Source organism: Pinus tabuliformis, chromosome 2_2 (genome assembly GCF_031772625.1).
Source record: "Pinus tabuliformis cultivar Carrire ecotype Pingquan chromosome 2_2, CPIR1, whole genome shotgun sequence".
Classification (NCBI taxonomy): domain Eukaryota; kingdom Viridiplantae; phylum Streptophyta; class Pinopsida; order Pinales; family Pinaceae; genus Pinus; species Pinus tabuliformis.
The window spans coordinates 1,290,511,803-1,290,531,514 of record NC_142300.1 but is presented as its reverse complement, the minus strand read 5'-3'; the positions used below and the strand labels follow the sequence as shown (position 1 = coordinate 1,290,531,514).

Here is a 19,712-nt window from a genome sequence, read left to right as displayed (position 1 = left end):
TGGGATTTTTCTTTCTCAAAGCTCTTCTTGTCCGAGATCCTCAGGGCTCGAGTAGCAAGGGTATTGAGGACACCCATCTTTTGAGCCGGGAAATGGTGGGAACTGGCATGAAGATACTGCTCCGTATGAGTTTTCTTTCGAAAAACTCAATGGGCGAGGGAACCATCATCATTCTTAGAAATAAGAATATCAAGGAATGGAAGGCATCCATCAACTTCAAGGAGCAGTTACATTTCTTGCCCTTCAATCACTGTGAAAGTCATCCATTGGAATGGCAGCGTTCAGGACCTTCCTAAAGGCGGCGGCCACCGGATAAAAGCAGCAAAGCTAATGCTGGACAATCCTCAGCGCTTTGTATGCCACTCCAATGGCTTGCAGATCCTTAGTTAAAAAGGACCACACACTTATAAGCACACCCTTGGTTGAAGAAGGGCCACAAATTTATAAATAGAAAATTTGCAGTGAAACCACGTGGATGAAGAAATGAAAAGGGAGGGGAGAGAGATACCCAACATTTTATATATCCGCCTACAGCTCCTGACCTCTATGGAGTTCGCTGTTTGCCCAGCCAATCCCCAAGGGTTATTTTCGCAGAAAATCAGATTTTAACAGGTGGCATCTCCTTCAAACTCGCAGCCTTTACTATAGCTTATTATGATAAAGATATTAATAAAATTATAAAAATATACTGTAGTTTATTATTATAAAAAATTGCGAAGAAATTTTTTTATGTAAAAATATAGTGTGGTTTTTATTATTATTAAAAAATGATTGGAACCTGAGATGAGATGTGATGCAATGAGATGAGATGCGATGCAAAACTACAGGTATTGGTAACGTGGAAATCTCTTTGACCCACACTACACACGTGCGAGGACTAAATATTTAATGAAGTAAGAAAAAATAATAAAATTATAAAGATATACTGTGGTTTTTTTAATTATTAAAAAATGCAAGTTGTGGCCTTGTCATTAACATCAGTTTCTTACAATGCTTGCGATTTTTTTTTAACTATGTTTTAATTTTTAAAGGTGATTTTTTTTTTTCATTGATTTAATATTTTTATTTTCTTTCATCTCTGGCTTGTGTTTTGATTTGTTTTTTTGATTTATTTATTTAGATTTTAGTCACACAAAAGTGTTTTGAGTTGTTTTTACAAGTTTTTGAAAGTTTTTCTGTTGGGTTTCTCTAGTTTAATTTCTCTAAAATAGGGTAGGAATTTATTAAAGTCACAAGCTTGATGGGTAGCCCCTGCCTAGGGGTTTTTTAGGGTGCTGAATCCATAAATGACAAGCTTGATGTGTAACCCCTGCACAATCCAAGTGCCTTAGGGGTTTTCAGGGTGTTGAATCCATATATACAGTAAAAAAAATAATTTAAATAACACAAATTAATATTTCACCACAAATTTTTCCGTGTAATTCGGGTACAAGAGTCCAAAAAAGCCCACTAAAAACAACTCTAATTTACAAATCTTTAAAATCTCTCTAATTTCTGTTGTAATTTGTTTTGGTGGTTTTTGAGAGATTTGTATTGTGTTTTGATTATTTTCCTCTAAAATCAAGACCAAAAAAGCTTTATATATATATATGAATGAAGACATTCACTTATATGATAAAAAGGTAATTAATTGGAAAAATGTCTTTAAAAATGGTTTGACACTAAAATAAAATGAATTTATACCTATTAAAAATTTAATTATTTGAAGAAATAGAAACATTGAAAAATGGTTTTAGTAGAAATTTTAATATTAGATATAATGTGCCATATCAATATATAGGAACTACATTTCATATAATGTGTCATGACAATACATAGTAACAAATTGCATTTGATATTGTCACATATCCTTGGAACAACTTACCAACATACAACAAATGTAAAAAAAAAAAGTTTCAAATTTGTTTTTTTATTAAACATTTATGGTTGTTATTTGTAATGTATTATCCAATGTTACAAAATTGTATTACGACATTTTTTCTCGTACAACATTTAACTTATATCTCTAGTTGGATCTGCCATTTCACAATGAAATTAATGTTATGGTTTAAATCTATGTCTGGTGTATGTATAAATTTACGAAGAATTTAATTTAGTTACGATAGTCATTATATGCGTTAGCAAACTTGCGCTTGGGAATTTTTTGGACACTCATGAGTTGCTAACATCTGTCCCCGCCTCCGGAGCAGGAATCACATCGATGGTCCAGGACGCTTGTACCCATATGACATTGAGGAATGGCTTCAGCTGGGTCATCGTAACTACCCACTCGAACCATGTTGCCCAAGGTTCTTTCGCTTCGTCTGTTATAGGGTTGCTATGCCTGCTATAGGGTTCCAAACTTCCTCTCTTCGCAGTTCTTCAGTGGTCTGGGTAGATGCCTCATACATTTATGTAAGTTCATCGTTGCTCCTTCCAGAACGTTGCCATCATGGTTGCTTGCCAAAATTTGAGGGTTACTGTGTTAATTCTACCGTTTTCTTTCTCTGAACTGGTTCCTGCTGTTGATATGCAACCAGGTGAAATGGTTTGGTTACTGCTTCCGTGGACGATGAAAATAGCGGAAAGGGAAAAACTAGGTATATTGACTTCACTGCATTTTGTTCAATGGCTCATTTTGTTCACAGTCTGGGGTAATAGTTATTAATTTTGCTTTGGCTCTGTAATTCTTTTGTTTATAACTCGTTCTTTGATCTATGCGGGTGTATTATTCCTTATGCTTAAGAGTGGCGAACGTTTAAGCTTTTAACTGGTCTACGCCCTCCAGGCATTCAGAGACCTTTAGTCTTAGAAGGTCCGGTTTTTATAGTTCAGTGTGTAGAATATACTTTATATTTCTTAGCTACTTGAGCCTGAGAGGCAACTCTGCATTGGGTTTTCCTGCGGCCATCTAATAACTTATGAATATATATAAGTTTGTTTCATTTTGTTCTAAATATGTTTTGCACAGTGAGGGTTTCGATAAAGAACCGTTTGGGATGGATTTGATTTCCTCTTATGCAGTATCGTCGATGTCTACCTAATGACTTCGACATTTCACAGTAACTTAATGTAGTTAAGAGTACTGTAAATTCTAGTTTATTTACAATCATGGTTTTTTTGTTAACAATTCTACCCTGCCATAAGGGTTTGAGTTTGAGATTAGATTAAATAGCTATTTAGAATTTATAGATAATTACAATGGCTTCTTTCTGTGTTTATCTTTCTCCTGCAACTATAGTTTAATTTTTCAGCACTTCTAGGTTTAACAGAAAGTAAATGGTTTAGTTTATTTGATTTATAGTAACTTTGTCCCATTGCACACAGTCTATAATTTATTATTTGAGATTAATGTTGACCAACCCCACTTAATATCCCAGATGTGGGACTGTCTTCCATCTAGGCCACAGTGCCAGAGAATTAGAAACTAAGAAAATTAGAGGTCCGATAACCCAAGTTGGTCTTAGTGGACGTTTAACCACCACCATCATCATCATCAATTTATTCTTTGAGATTTATGTTGACCAACCCCACTTAATATCCCAGATGCCGGACTCTCTTCCGGCTAGGCCATTGCCAGGGTAGGCCAAAAGACCAACCCAGGTTTTTTCCTACAATATTCTCGGTCTAATTTATCTGTAATTCTATTGTTTCTTTTTTTTTTAATTTCTGTTTCTTTAGTAGCCATTCCTAACCTATTTCCATTGTTAATATACTTTGTGTAATCTAAACTTTGTTCACAAGAATTTTTACAGTGGTATTAAGAGGACTTAGATACTGCAATTAAACATATTTACATTTACATTAGTCCACATAAAATAAACAACCAGGAAACTTATTGCTAATTTACACATCTAAAACTTAAGGCACTTATCTATAGCTTGATGGGCCTGTACTTATTTACTTCACCTTCTAGAAAGCAATGTTGTTCCTCCCTACCTCGAGAATTAGTCATACACCAAATCTCCCCCCGTGCTATTCTCACAACCAAGGTAGGACATAACAACACACAGCTAGTTCTTCTACAACTATTTGCTCTTAACCAGAGTTAGTCCAGCTAGCTTTCTTAAATCTGTTTGACTCTTCAGCACAGATTGAGGATATGGCTTGTTACAGTTCTCTCCTCACTCGTCACCTCAGGTACCTCTACCCTCTTGGTTCCCAACAAGGTAGGACATAACAACACACAACTAGTTCTTCTTCAACTATTTGGTCCTAACTAGAGTTAGTCCAACTAGCTTTCTTAAATCTGTCTGACTCATCAGCATAGATTGAAGATATGGCTTGTTACAGTTCTCTCCTCACTCGTCACCTCAGGTACCTCTACCCTCTTGGTTCCCAATGTTTTGAGAATTAATTCTCTAGGAGAAGTTAGGTAGTAACCATTTTCCCATAACTATCTACCCAACTAATCATGTGAGACACATTAGGTATTCTTTCCAAAATGTCACGGCTTTGCACAACTCAGCAACATAATTTTATCAATCAAATAAAATTAAAATTTCAATTGTCATCTAAATTTTCCTAATCCTAAATATTCATGTCTTTACTGTGGTAATTATTTTGTTACAATTTTACCATGGTATGTCACATCTCTCCTCCCTTATATTAAACATCGTCCTGATGTTGGACACCATCAAATAGACCAGGATATGTTTCTTTCATCATTTTCGCGTCTTCCTAAGTAGCCTCTTTCGGGCTAAAGTGTTGCCATTGCACCTTAACTTGGGTGATAACTCGCTTTCGTAGTGTTACTTCTCTTTGATTGAGTATACATAGGGGCTCAACCAGAACCTCACCGTCCGGCTTGACCTACATACACAACCACCAAGAGTCTATGAGCTTCTTTTCATCTTTAACGATAGTAATTATAAACAGAGTATACATATCATATGTGTACCTATATATTATGCCAACTAATTATATGGTGAGGATCATAGATGTATTTTTTTAACACAAAAACATGAAAAACCTTATGCACGCGTATATAATTTCGCAAGGCTAGCTAATATGCCACAGGTTCGATTCAAGCCAAATTTTGAAAAGGACCACAAAACCAGGGTGCTAGCTTAGCACAACTTCTCCATTGCAAGGAGCTTTTCTTGGGCCTCACCCATACATATACATGATCCCCAACCTGAAATTCTCAAAAATTTTGTTTCCTATCTGCATAATTTTTTCCTATCTTGAGCAACCTTTAAGTTCATCCTTACTTTCTTAATTGCATTTTCCATTTCTTTCAACATATCAGGACCTAGCATTAGTTTATCTTCGGGGCCTAACCAGTTTAAAGGTGTTAAGCACCTGGGACCATATAAAACTTCGAATGGGCTCATCTTTAAGGATGCCTGATAGTTGTTGTTGTATCCAAATTCCACCAAATGTATATAGTCTTCCCATTTAGATGGTTGCTACATCACATATATTCTTTGGTTTACGCGTTCGGCATGTCCATCCGTTTGAGGGTGGTATCTTGTACTAAATTGTATCTCGGTGCCCAAACCTTCCAATAGTGCTTTTCATAATGCAGACGTAAACTTTACATCCCTATCTAAAATTATAGCCTTTGGTATTCCATGCAGTTTGAAGATATCTTTCATAAATATGTTAGCAATTTGAACAATTTTAAAAGTAGAATGTATAGGAATAAAGTGGTATGACTTAATTAATTTATCCACAACTACCATTATTGAGTCATTTTACCTTTTGTTCTTAGGTAGACCTGTAATAAAGTCAATTGAAATAATTTCCCACTTACATTATGGGATAGGCAGTGGGTGGAGAAATCCAGCTGGGTGTTGGTGCTCTGTTTTCATCCGCTGACATTCTAAACAACAAGACAAATACTCTGCTACTTCTTTCTTCATGCCCGACCAAAAATACTCCTTCCTTAATGAAATTATTAATTTTTGATAGCCAGGGTGAGCTGCATAAGGACTCCTATGGAACTCATCCGGAATCAATTGCTTGACATGTTGTTGGTTGGGTACATATAATCTGCCTCAGTAAACCAACATTTTGTCATTATTTATCTCATATCCTAATTGTTGTTCATTGTTGTTAGTAATTTGGGTCTGCTGCAATGAAAATTCATATTTAGGATCTCTTTGAGCAACTTCTTTAATTTTCTCCCTAAAAGAAATTTGAACTTCACTAAATGAAATTTCATAAACATAATTTAATTTCCGACTTAATGCATCCGCTACTCAGTTTTCCTTTCCTTTTAAATTTTTAATTTCAAAATCAAACTCACTTAAAAAGGAAGCCCATCATTCCCATCGATCATTCAATGTAGGTTGTTCAAAATAGTTAGTTAAATTGTGATGGTCTGTCATCAACAAAAAAAATTTCCTAGTAAATAATGTCGCAACATTTTCAATGCATGGATTACCGTAGTTAATTTTAGGTCATACGCAAAGTATTTTAGCTCAGTCTCTTTCAACTTTCATGATTCATAAGCTATAACTCTGCCCTCCTGCATTAGTACTCTCTTTACAAGCATCGGTGCAGACAACAAATTCTTTGTCTGAGTTTGCAATGCTTAAAATAGGGGCAGTAGTAAGTAAGTGCTTCAATGGTCAAAACTATCTTGACACTCAGTGGTCTACTTAAATATTCATCCCTTTTTCTGCAATGAAGTAATAGGGTATGATACTTTGGAAAATCCTTCTACGAACCTTTTGTAGTATCTCGACAATCCCATAAATGATCTTATGTCAGCCACATTTTTCAGAATTGACCATTCCATTATGGTTTTTATTTTTTCCGGGTCCACTGTAATCCCATTTTTAGTTATGACATGCCCTAAGTACTGAATTTTCTCTTTAAATAAATCACACTTACTATATTTTGCATACAAGTGGTGTTCTCTTAAAATCTGGAAAACAATCCATAGTGCTCCGGTGTTCCTCCATATTTCGAGAATATATTAGTATATCGTCAATAAATATCAATACAAACTTGTTGGACACCTAATCCTCTAAGGGTTAGTGTGGAAGCCGAATAGAGCAAGGAAGTCCAAGAGACGTTGGGATGTGGAACCCAACGGTCACACCATGTACTATAAATTTATATAAATTGTTAATAATAAATGTACTCTCATGTTTTATCTTTCATATTTTGTTGCTGCCATGTGTGTGTTTAACAAAACTTATCTAAATATTGATGAAAAATAGAGTTCATAAGACACATAAAAGTTTTTGGAATGTTAGTCAAAACAAATGGCATAACAACTAACTCATAATGCCCATAACGAGTTGTAAAAGTTGCTTTGTGTATGTCTTCTTCCTTTATTCTTATCTGATGGTAACCTAAGCAAAGGTCAATCTTAGAGAATATTGTAGCTCCTTTTACTTAATGAAACAATTCATTGATACAGGGTAAACGATACTTATTCTTAATAATCAACTTATTTAACTGTCGATAGTCAATACACAGTCGTAAGGTTTCATCATTTTTCTTCATGAAGAGTACAGGAGCTCACCAAGGTGATACACTTGGTCTGATGTACTTTTTATCTAATAATTCTTGTAATTGCATCTTAAGTTTCGTTAACTTCGACACACTCATTCGATAAGATGCCCGAGATACTGGAGTAGCCCCACGAATAAGTTCAATTGTAAAATCAATATCTCTTCTTGGAGGTAATCCAAGAATATCCTCAGGGAAAACATCAGGAAATTTTGTACCATCGATAAATTTTCTAGGGTAGCGATCTTCTCTTTAGTATTAGTATATCCCACTTGCACCGCATAGATCTGTCATCCCTTCTGAATGCATGTTGCCAAATGGGAGGTTGTTATCGATCTTAATTTTAAAGGTATTTTCACCCCTTGAATCTCTTGTCTCATCCCCTTTTCATCTAAATAATTGATAGTTATATCTTTACAATTTATGAGCGACCAATGGAGTTCAAGCCAATCCATTCCTACTAGGATATCGTAAGATCCTAAAGGAAGGATATTCAAATCTGCAACAATTGGTTGTCCTACTAACTCCACGGGGAAACTATTCAACTTTGCTGTCACCCTTCTCTTAGCCCATGTGGCTAATTGTACCAACCACGGAATCTTAAATTTAATCATTTGTAAACAACATTTTTCAACTACTTTTGGGATTATATAACCTAAACTAGCTTCAGGATCAATCAAAATGGACACAATTTGGTTAAAAATCTTACCTTGAAAGTCCACCAAAGTGGGTTGATACTCAGCCTAGTGATCTTCTAGAGAAGCATTAATTAGGGGTAAAATCCTTTCTACCTCTCCAACAGTCGATGTCACCGGAATTTGTTCCACCGGCTTGATCCCTTTGCGGTGAGGACAGTTCTTAACATAATGTGGTCCTCCACATCCCCAAGATTGCACTGGGGGTCTTGTTGCGGTTTCCATTCCAGCTTTATCTGAGTGATCATTGACTTTTAATTCATTTGACAATTTAATTCTCTGATTGATTTTGTTGGCATTTCGATTCTGCAAAATTTTGTAAAGTCCTTTAATATTTGTGGCCTTGTTTCCTTTAGCACCTGGAGAGAAATTGTATCCCTTCTTCTCAGTCCACCTTTTTCCTCCTTCTCCATTATGTTTGTTTTTTTTATAATATATACGTGCTTTCCTTATCACCTCATCCATTGTTTTCAAATTATCAAACTCTACATGTTCATTCATATATGCAGGCAAACTGCTAATAAATCATTGGACCTTAGCCTTTTCCTCACGTATGTAAGGGACATAATGCAATAAGCAGTTAAAGTTTGTTATTAACTCATCCGTGGTCATTTATCCCAGTCGAAGGTCATGGAATTCCTTTGCCTTTTCATCATAACATCTTTTAGTTAAGTATTTGTCTTTAACGTGTTTATGGAATTTTTCCCAGGTCACATTCTATTCAATAATTCCGCGTACCATTTTCACTTCCCACCTCGGGGTGGCCTTTCCCTATAATTGATAAATTTCTAATCGTGCCTTTAAATTATCATCATACTCATATAATTGGAAGTATTTATTCATATTAATAAGTCAAGCTTCAACAGGCTCCTCCTACTCACCATCAAAGATTGGAGGTTTTTCTTTAAATACCTCCTACAACTCAACCTTCTGCCTCTTGTGTTTTTTATGCTCAAAAACATTGTCAGATTTCTCTTCCTGATTTTCTTGGTCTCCTTCCAATTCTGGAATCTCATTCCTGAGTTCTTGATTTCCCATCATATTTTCTTGTTCTGGACTAGGAATAGGTTGTCGTTGGTTTTTCCTATCTAGCAAACTTTTCATAATCTTCTCCTTCTCTTGCAACAGTCATTCATTATCAACTCACAATCTGTCCATTTCATTTTTCAACTCTTGAATTGTTTCTAGTATAGTAGCATTAGTGGTACGTGACTCCTCTCCCAATTTTACCCACATTTTTGGCAAGTCGCGTATACATTATGAGATTTGATATTTGAGGTTACTGTTGGTTCTAGTGGTTGTTGCAGAGTTCTGGGCTCTGCTCTGTGTTCTGGTGACTGTGTTTTGATGACAGGGTTTTAGTGATTCAGTTGTTGTGTGATTCAGAGTTGATGGTTGTATTGCAGTAGTGATTATTTTGTATTAATGGATCCAGTCTAAAAATCTATGAAACATGGTCCCTAAAGAAAAGAGAAGGTTGTAGCCTTCTGTAGGTCAGCACCTACGTACTAGTACATCAGCTAGTACAAGAGCCAGGGGGTTGTAGCTCCCTTCTAGGAGAAGCTGGAAAACGAGAGAAGGTTGTAGCCTTTTGCAGGTAGAAGCCTACGTACTGGTATAAGACTGCACCAGTACATAAATATTGTAAAAAGAAGTTTCTTATTAAAAAGAAGATAGAGACGAATTGAAGCAGGTGGTTTTCACCCACATTGGGTTTCCACCTTATATCATGGTGTTCATGTGTGCTTCTTATGTGATGATTTGTTCTGTTTTACTGCACCTGTTTACTGTTTATATGGTTAATAATGTTCTGATGCACTCATTAAATATCAACTAACTGAATCATAAGTTTACTGGATATACGCTAGTTGCATTAAACACAGTTGCGTATACACGCGGGTTGCCTTAACTGAAGTAGCATATATGAATCTGATAATGGAAATGAAAAGATTATTGATTTTCTAATACTGATTCACCCCCCCCCCTCTTAGTATTATTTCCAACAATTTTTATACAGTTTAAGTTCCGTAAGCAGAAAACCCAATTACACTAAGAAATGGTGAAAAACACAGTCGGAATCAAGTGTTGGACTTGAAATATTATGAAGGTTGGCCTAAACCCTTATCGGGTCTGAAAGTTTGATCGGATCGACGATTTATAGATGAAGGGTTCCGACCATAGAGGGGAGCGATAGTGATAATGCGGTGGATCCTGGACTGTCGGATCGAGAGTCCAGATCGACGACCTAGATCTAATCGCTAATCGCATTATCAGCGGTTTCATGAGGCAAAGGACGAACAATGTATACGCGATACACCGATATTGTGTAATATGACCTGCGATAGTGTGATAGCCGATTGCAATGAGGTTAAGCCTCGAAATCTGTGCAAAAGCCGTACGGAAGGGCGGAAAAAGGTATGTTTGGGAGCATTTTCCTTTGTAAAGGGTTTTATAAGGAATTAGCGCCGAACGAAGGTTTTGTGAGTTAAATACATATGTTAGCCAAGGTTGAAAAAGGGAAAGGTTGCATATGTATAGTTTAAGGGTTTATAACGTTATATAAAGGTTCTGAAGAGTTAATGGATCCCGATAGAAAGGAGAAAGGGTTATATTGAGGAAAAGTCCTGATAGGAGGTTTGGCGGGGTGATTGAGTTCCGATTCAAAGGAACTGGTAGTAAAAGGGCCTTAACCATTGATATTATGAAGATTTGACTCCTTTGAGAGTCAATTACCTAGGACAATGGATTTATGCATATTTATACATACTCTGGGTATGTGCAGGGGTAACCCTGCGTCATTTTTAAAGATATGTGAACCACAAATATCTCAATAAATACATTGTGTGACCAACACATTGTCAGTCTTATAGTGTGAAGAGGATTCAAAGCTTTATAATGAAACAAGAGAAGGGTTATTTGTTAAATTCGTGAGCATGGAGGCATAAATTAAGTCGTGTAGTTCGAATGACAACGTGAAGAACAATGTTAAGGATATTTGTCATAAAAAGTGTTGTTTGTAATGGGTTGTGTTGGTGTACATGCACCTAGTTAGCCTTAATTAGATTCAGTTAAACTCTAGTGTTTGCATGTGATGTGCACTTGGATTTAGTTAGTTAACTCGAGTGCTTACAAGTGGTGTGAACTTGTCTTTAGTTAGTTAACTCTAGTGCTTGCATGTGGTGCATGTGCACATTTACAGAACATAAAGCAAACTTAACTTTAGTTAGTTTTAAAGTCATAAATTCATTCTCTATTCCAATTTTCTCTTTCAATTCTTACAATTTTTTGTCATTATTCTTCAGCTAGATCTGTATTTCTGCTCTAATAATTTTAGATGGTATCAGAGCTTGGACCTAGGTTCAATTCCCTCAAGCTACATATGAGGGGGCTATTGGAGGAATCACTGCAACTCTATGGAATCTGTAATTTCCACCCTGGAGATCCAACATACTGGTTTGGAAATTTTACCAACACCTATGGGTTTTGGTGTAACGAAAATCCTATTCATGGTATCAGAGCTATAAGGAACTAGAGAAGGTGCATGAACAATCTTTTGTAGGTTTGAAGATCAAAGAATTGGAAATTGTTCAAAGATTTGATTTGTGGATAAGAATATTAGATCTTTGCTGCAATTACTTCTATATCTGGAAGGTTAAAGAATGGAATTCCCATCTTCATCTATTCTTACTCCGTATAACTACTTCCAATGGAAGCCAGATATTTTGCTTCACCTCAGAGGCAAAGGCTTGTATTAGATAGTTATGGATACAGAAGTTGAACCAAATTTTTCCATTGAAAAATCCAAATACTTCAACATGATGGGCGAGACTTTTGGTCTTCTATTACTTTCCATATCTCTAGCATTGTGTGTCCATGTGGAAACATGCAACACTTTGAATGAGGTCTGGACAACCTTGGAGAATTTATTTGGAAAGCAAGATGAGATGCGGGCTCATATTCTTGGAAATGAGCTAAATTCCTTATATCCAAATAGATTTGAGAACATTCAATATTTATTTACGAAATTCAAATCATTGCTTCTACAATTACAGGATTGCGGGATCAATAAATCCAAATAGGAAGGTCAATTGATCCTTTCTATTTTTTCTAAATTAGGTCTTGAATATGTTTTTTTCATTTCTATATTTCATACAATTAGAATTACAACTGGAGATAAAAGGAAAATTCCCAAACTCTATGCATTTATTGAGTCTCTCATTCATGATTAGGATAAACTCATCAATATGGGTTCATTAAAGTATTCAAATGCACATGAACTTGCCATGCAAGAAAATGGAAAGTCCAAATTGAAACCAAATCAACAAACCAAAGACAAAGGAAATGCAAGAGATCTAGTTCCAAGAAAGGGAGGAAATATAAAACCTCCATATGACTCTTCTAGCTCCAAGGGTAAGAATGGAAAGAAAGGAAACTCCAAGTGTCCTTATTGTAATAGAGGCTATCATCCTGAATCCTCTTGAATGTAGAAGACTATTGATCTGATGGAAAAGAATCTTTAGTAAAATAATCTTGGTCATCACATTCCAGAGAGTTCCAAGAAGAAGACGAAGGAAAAGCCATCAGAAACAAGCGGTAGTGTCTATGCTTTGATTTCCCTTCATTCTACACTACAATAATGGATAATCGATTCAAGGGCTTCTCATCACCTGGCTTCTTCAAAAGTATCCTTTTCTTCTCTACATGTAGGCTCGGGACCTCCTATTCTCATGGCAGAGAATTATGCAGTTAATGCAACTCGACAAGGAAGAGTGCAATTTGAAGATGGAATTTTTGAGAATGTCTTGCATATTCCAAGGCTTTCTGTGAATATTCTTTCAGCGTATCAGATAACATGCATTGGCACCAGAAGGAAATTGGAATTTACCCTAGATCTGTGAACATTTAGGATATGAAAACCAACTTGAAGATTTCATCTGGCAAGGTAACTCCTCAATCTCATCTCTATACATTTTCTGATTTTGTTCCTTGATCGGATTCTATTTTTCTACTTATGCATGCAAACAAGAAAGTAGGATTTGGCACAAGATATTGGGACACTTGAATTTCATATATATGCAGCAACTTAGCAAGCAAGGGATGGTTAAAGGATTGTTGACCATTGAATTTTTCAAATGGTGTTTGTAATGGATGTGCTCTTGGAAGGCATCCACAAGACAAGTTCGAGAAGGGGCATGCATGGAGAACCTCTTCATCTCTGGAGATTGTAAAAAATGATCTCATGGGTCCATTTCTAGTACCTTCAATGAGAAAAGAAAGATATGCATTGTCATTTATAGATGATTACACAAGATTCACTTGGGCTTATTTCCTGAAACTAAAGTATGAAGTTTTTCAGCATCTAAATATTTTCAAAGTGCATGCAAAAAATCAATCTAGAAAATGCATCAAGATCCTCCACACAGATAATAGGAAGGAATTAGTCAACCAATATATCCAAAATATTTGTAATGAAGCAGGCATACAGTTGCATTATACAGTTTCTTATGCTCTGCAACAAAACAGGGTGGGTGAGAGGAATAATATATCTTTAAAAGAGATGGTTAATTGCATGTTGCATGCAATATCTCTTCCATCAAAATTGTCAGTTGAAGCTATCAATTGCGCCTCATACATCTTGAATAGATCTCCTCATAAATTTGTTACTTAAAAAACACCTTTTGAGGCTTGCACAGACATGCAACCTGAAGTCATTCATTTTCACATTTTCGGATCTCAAGCATGGACCCACATTCCTACATAGAAGAGAGGGGCTTTGGAACCTTAGACAAAGGCATGCACGTTTTTTGGATATTCTTATGAAGTCAAAGGGTACAAATTGCTTGATATCAACACTAAAGAGCTTTTTATTAAAAGAAGTGTAAAGTTTGAAGATGCTGCTTTGCATGCACCACTAAATGAACCTGTTACAAATTTCCCCTCACCACTAATTTATGAGTATGTAAATGATACTTCAGGTCATAATTCTGATCTAGATAAGTCTTTTCATATGACATTTGTTGGACCACTATTTTTTGAATACCAAGATAACACTTCCTCGTGCATTTCAGAAGATTCGTGTCCATCTTCAGCACAAAAATGGCACAACATGAGTGACCTCTTAGATGATCTTGCCACTATACTTTAGTTTGAGGAAGCTCCAAAAGCACTCCTAGCTATGGATTCATGCATGCCCATGCATGCTTATATGATGCATGCATCTGATCCACATATTTACGCAGAAGCAACTGGGCATCCTAAATGGGAAGCCACTATGGATGAGGAATACGACTCTCTCATTAAGAACTAGACTTGGGACCAAGGATAATTTTAGGGGCGAATGTTCGCCCTTTGGCGAAATTAAGGGGTTTTAAATTTTTAGTGGGCGAATATTTTGTATCATAGTACATTTTTACAAATCACCTCAAATAGCCCACCTTATTTTAAGGGAGAGGGTAAAAAAGGTAAATTTAGCCCTTGAAATTAGGACTTACAACCTTCCATTCGCCCATTTTCAAGAATAGGTTTTATTTAAGTGAATCCTATGGGCCAAATACTGTATTTATAAAAGAGGTATGGTAAATTAATAAAAATGTAAATAAATGAGAGGTATGGTAAATAAATAAAACATTTTTTATATTTACTCCATAAGTCACCTTATATACATGTAAGGGTGTAAACAAATAAAAATATAAGTAAAGTGGAGGTATGGTAAATAAATAAAACGTCTTTTTATACTTCCTCAAAAAGTATGGTAAATAAATAAAAATATAGATAAACTAGACGTATCGTAAATAAATAAAACCTCTTTTTATATTTAGTCCATAACCCTCGTTCTATTTATGAAGGCTCAAGAAAGAGGTTTTATTTAAGTGAATCCTATGGGCCAAATACCATATTTGTAAAAGAGGTATGGTAAATTAATAAAAATATAAATAAACGAGAGGTATGGTAAACAAATAAAACATTTTTTTATATTTACTCCATAAGTCACCTTATATTTACGAACACTCAAAAAATGGGTTATATTTAGGTGAAACCTATGGCCAAAATACTATGGGACAAATACCATGGACTAGATTTTTATTAATACCATGCAAAAAACCATTATTAACCCTAATATTAGAATTAATAAAAATAAAAATGGCACATGGTATTGACCCATGGTATTCACCAAAATGGCACATGGTATTGACCCATGGTATTCACCTAGAATGTAGCTTATTTAAATGGGGGAATTAAACCAGCATGTAGCCTATGCTAAGATTCACTAGGACTTTACAAAGTTTTATTATTTAGTGAAAGACTCGCCAAGATCTTACAAGATTTTATAATTGAGTAAAATATTCGCCATGCCTGGTGAGAGATTCGGCAAAAAATTATATATACATATTATATTATTGATAAAATCGCCTTCCATTTTTCCTATATACCATGGAGATTCGCCCATTTATTATATTTATAAATTTAGGGGGGGTTCTTAAAATTTTCCCTGCTTGGGACTTGGATCCACTACCTTCCAATCGTAAACTTTTCAGGTGCAAGTTGGTTTATCGAACCAAGAAAGTAGTAGATGGCCAAGTTAGTCGATATCAGGCATCGTTGGTGGAAAAAGGTTTTTAGCAGGTAACATGGTGTTGACTGTGAGACTTTTGCTCCAGTGGAAAAAAATAGATTCCATTCGGCTAGTTCTCTCCATTGCAATAGCAAGATGTTGGGAGGTGCACCATATGGATGTGAAGAATGTCTTTCTCCATGGTGATCTTGAGTAGGAAATCTACATAGAGCAGCTGCAGGGATATATGCCAAATTCATCTTTGGTATGCAAGCTAAAGAAGTCTTTCTATGGCCTCAAACAAGCACCTAGACACTAGTACAAAATGACCAATTAGTTACTAAAAAAACAACTAAAATTTGCATATAAACGACCATTTTTTAGTCGGTGACCAATAGTAGCTCATTTACAGTATCTTATAACGCAACCAACTTTTAGTCATTTTTAGCTTAATCATTAATTGGTTTCCTCAATTTTATCATCTAGTGGTATATTTAGTCATAAATTTGGTCATTAATTTTTCATTGGTTTAGTTATTAATTGTTGCAATTAATGACCAAATATACAACAAAATATATTACTATATGAATCCTCAAGAAAACCAATTAATGACCAAATAAATATGACCAAAATGTTGGTCGTGTTATAAGATACTGTAAATTAGCTACTAATAGTCATATATATGCAAATTTTAGTCATCATTTAAAACCAATTAATGACCAAAGAAATATGACTAAATTTTAGTCGTGTTATAAGATACTGTAAATTAGCTACTAATAGTCATATATATGCAAAATTTAGTGATCATTTTAATAAAAAAAATATCATTTGCAGTAGTCATTTATCTTTTTTTGGTATTTTTATATTTATTATATAAACAACTAATTTATTAGTTTCTAGTCATTTCATTTAATTTCATTCATAATGATTATAAATGACTAATTCAATCGTATATTCATTTTATTCGTGTTCATCATTAATTAATATAAACTACTAATTTAGTAGTTTTAGATTGATTTTATGTATTTATTATTAATCAACATAAATTAATTAGTATGATTTTGTGACTAAATTTAAAAAAAAATGTCAGAATGTGCATGTTTATCTAATATGATAACGCAAAGTTACATATGTTAATTATGAGACTAAATAATATCAAGTGCAAATAAAATAATTTCAACCATATAAATTTTATTATATAAAATATCAAGTATTACAATATGAGTTTCCAACTTAATATCGGTTGGACTACAATTTACGCATTAAATATTGTTTTATCATTTCAAAACATTATCACTGTGTTGCCAAAGCATTGCAAGTGAATTCACCAACTCTGAAGACTTGACCATCAGTCTCTATGAGTGTGTCTCTTCTCTCTCTCATTTTGCATTTGTCGCTACAGTGTTGTTGTTCTCCTTTTTCTTCAATTGCTGCTTCTTACCATCAATATGAGTTCCTCTCCTGAAAATCAAAGAAGATACAATGCAGAGTATAAAACATGAAAGACGATGAATACTTGAATATAAAATAAAGTAGAATATAAAAGGTCTATACAACATATACCTCAACATTCGATAATGGCCATTATGCGGCTAGATGACCTGTATAAACAAAACAAATAAAACACCACCATAGAAAAAAAAAACCTTAGGAACTTAGTATTCAACCTTCAACAAAACCTTAGGCACGATCATACCAACTAAGTTACATGTTAAAAATATCACGCAATAGATAACTTGTGAAAACAAATGGAAAAAAAAAAAAAAAGATTACTGTAAAAAATATCCTTATTGCTTGTCCTAAAAGAGTCATGTTCCTTAAATTTGGATATTATTTTTCCAACAGTAAAAGTTCCTCGCTATTATGACCTATGTTTTTAGGATCATAAGATTGATCCAACATCATACTGGATTGTGAAGAAAGAATGTTCAAATTTCCAAGATGAGTACCTCACTTGGTTGAATGAAGGTGCTGGTTGTGAGTAGTGTCAAAACCTTAGGGAAGCAGAACACTAAGGCCTAAGAAAATATATCACCACTTTTCCAGTGAAAGAAAAAAATTTAATCCCACAATGGCCTCTGGGAGTACATTTCCTTGGATGGATATCGCAATCTGAGAGATGATTGTCTAATACAATAAGAAGTGTACATATATTGTCACAGTGCCCCTCACAATTGGACGCTATATTTTTGTCCAATACTATTAATCATATTATACTATTTAATTATAAATTATGACTATCAGATAATTATTAGTTTTAATAATTAGTCTGAAATTTCATTTTTAGTATTTATGTATACATGAAAATATTCAGAAAAAAGGTACTTTTTGTGACTAGTTAATTACGAGTGAATCTAAATACACAAAGAAATTATGATGCCCTGGTGTTTCTCTAGCTTTATCCACTCATTGTACCAATTTCTCCCATGTCCTCTACTGATTTTAGTGAATTCCTCTTTGATGATGTCCAATGCCAATGCAGTGGACATTTATCCTCGATACTTTTCTGAGCCAAAGGGAATCTCCACAAGTAACAACCAAAACATAGCCTCAAATATATTATTGGGGGCCAAAATGCAATAATTATATGACAATCCAAGAAACATTTCACGTTAATCATCTTCCCTTTAATATTGATTAATAATTTCTTTGCATGATCATGTAATATTAAAGTGTCAATTAGGGTCATTTAAAGTCAGTCATCCATCAATATCACCTTTGAGAGTGTTTAGGATTTAATACTTCCTATTACACACATAGTAGATCACAAACTTCAAGGATAACAATATAAACACAACAAAAATGAAACTAAAAGAACTGCAAGGAAATCAAATGTGACTAATCTTGAGCCAAGAAAATACCAAGCCCTTCACATTAGCAAGGCATTCTTAGGCACTAAAACATAAAATCCTTCCGTTGTATAATTTTCACTTTTTTTTTTTCTAATTTCTTTAATTGATAACATAACTTACAAAAAAAATAAAAAATCATTGAAAAAGGTCTCAAAATCCTAACAAATTGTCGGGTTATTGTCGTATCAATTAAGCAGAAAGGAAATCGTTCGATATACTTTTAACTTGCGGAATACATTGAAGAATATGAAACTTTCTCATCCCTTACTCCTAATCAAATTTCAATCTGTGGGTTCCGATCAAGTAATCAATTTCCCTCCAAGATGGTTAAGGGATCACTTTGGAGAAGGACTTCTAGAAGCATTGGGATAGTAGAAATGGAATTAACTAGGAGGAAATTGAAGCACTTTAGTGGGTGCTCCAAAATATGTGAATGCAACTGAAAATGATTTTATACTCCTTCCACACATTTTAAAATAGAGACCATTCAGTTGCATCTCATTTATTGTCTACCTTTCTATAATATGTAATTCTTTGAGCAAGAATAGAGCATTCATAAATATTGTCATGAAAGAGGACTCTTCATAATCCTAATAAGTTGGGCTCTAACAAATAAACAATTTCATGTAGTCATTAAATTTTACATGGTATATTTCAGTGATTAAAATGACAACTTTATTCTTAATCTGATTACAACAAAAATAAATTCAACCCTAACTAGTTGGGATCTAACAAATCAAGAATTCCATGTAGTAAAGTAAACTTACATGGTAGATCCCAATTATTTGCAATGACAACTTTATTCTTGATCTTATTACAACATAGATAAATTCAAGAGTACATACATATTTCTGTATTGAACACATTCCAAGATTTCATAGAAATATAATGATACGATTTACCTGTAGGATTTGTCTCCATCACACAAACCTCTTTTCATAATAAAATTATAAATCCCACATCTGCATTCCTCATCCCCGACATACCAATTATTTACAGTGGAATACTTTATCGTTGCTCCCTTAGTGTAATAGAGATCCACTACTGTGGCATGGAGATGATTGGTGTCATAAAATGGTGCAGTGCATCCTTCAATATATGTCACAAAACTCCTCTCACCTCACAAAATTCCTCTCATATACAACAATAAGAGTCCTCTCAAAC

The 19,712-nt window shown here is 34.5% G+C and overlaps 1 long non-coding RNA gene across 1 annotated transcript in view; it reads left to right on the top strand.

Annotated features, from left to right (window-relative positions):
* The first annotated feature begins 2,204 nt into the window (after positions 1–2,204).
* Positions 2,205–19,712, top strand: part of LOC149198205 (uncharacterized) — a 34,755-nt gene continuing 17,247 nt past the window's right edge. The window contains exons 1-2 of the long non-coding RNA XR_016254255.1: positions 2,205–2,394; positions 2,520–2,579. This is a non-coding gene — a long non-coding RNA (uncharacterized LOC149198205). The remainder of the gene's footprint in view (positions 2,395–2,519; positions 2,580–19,712) is intronic.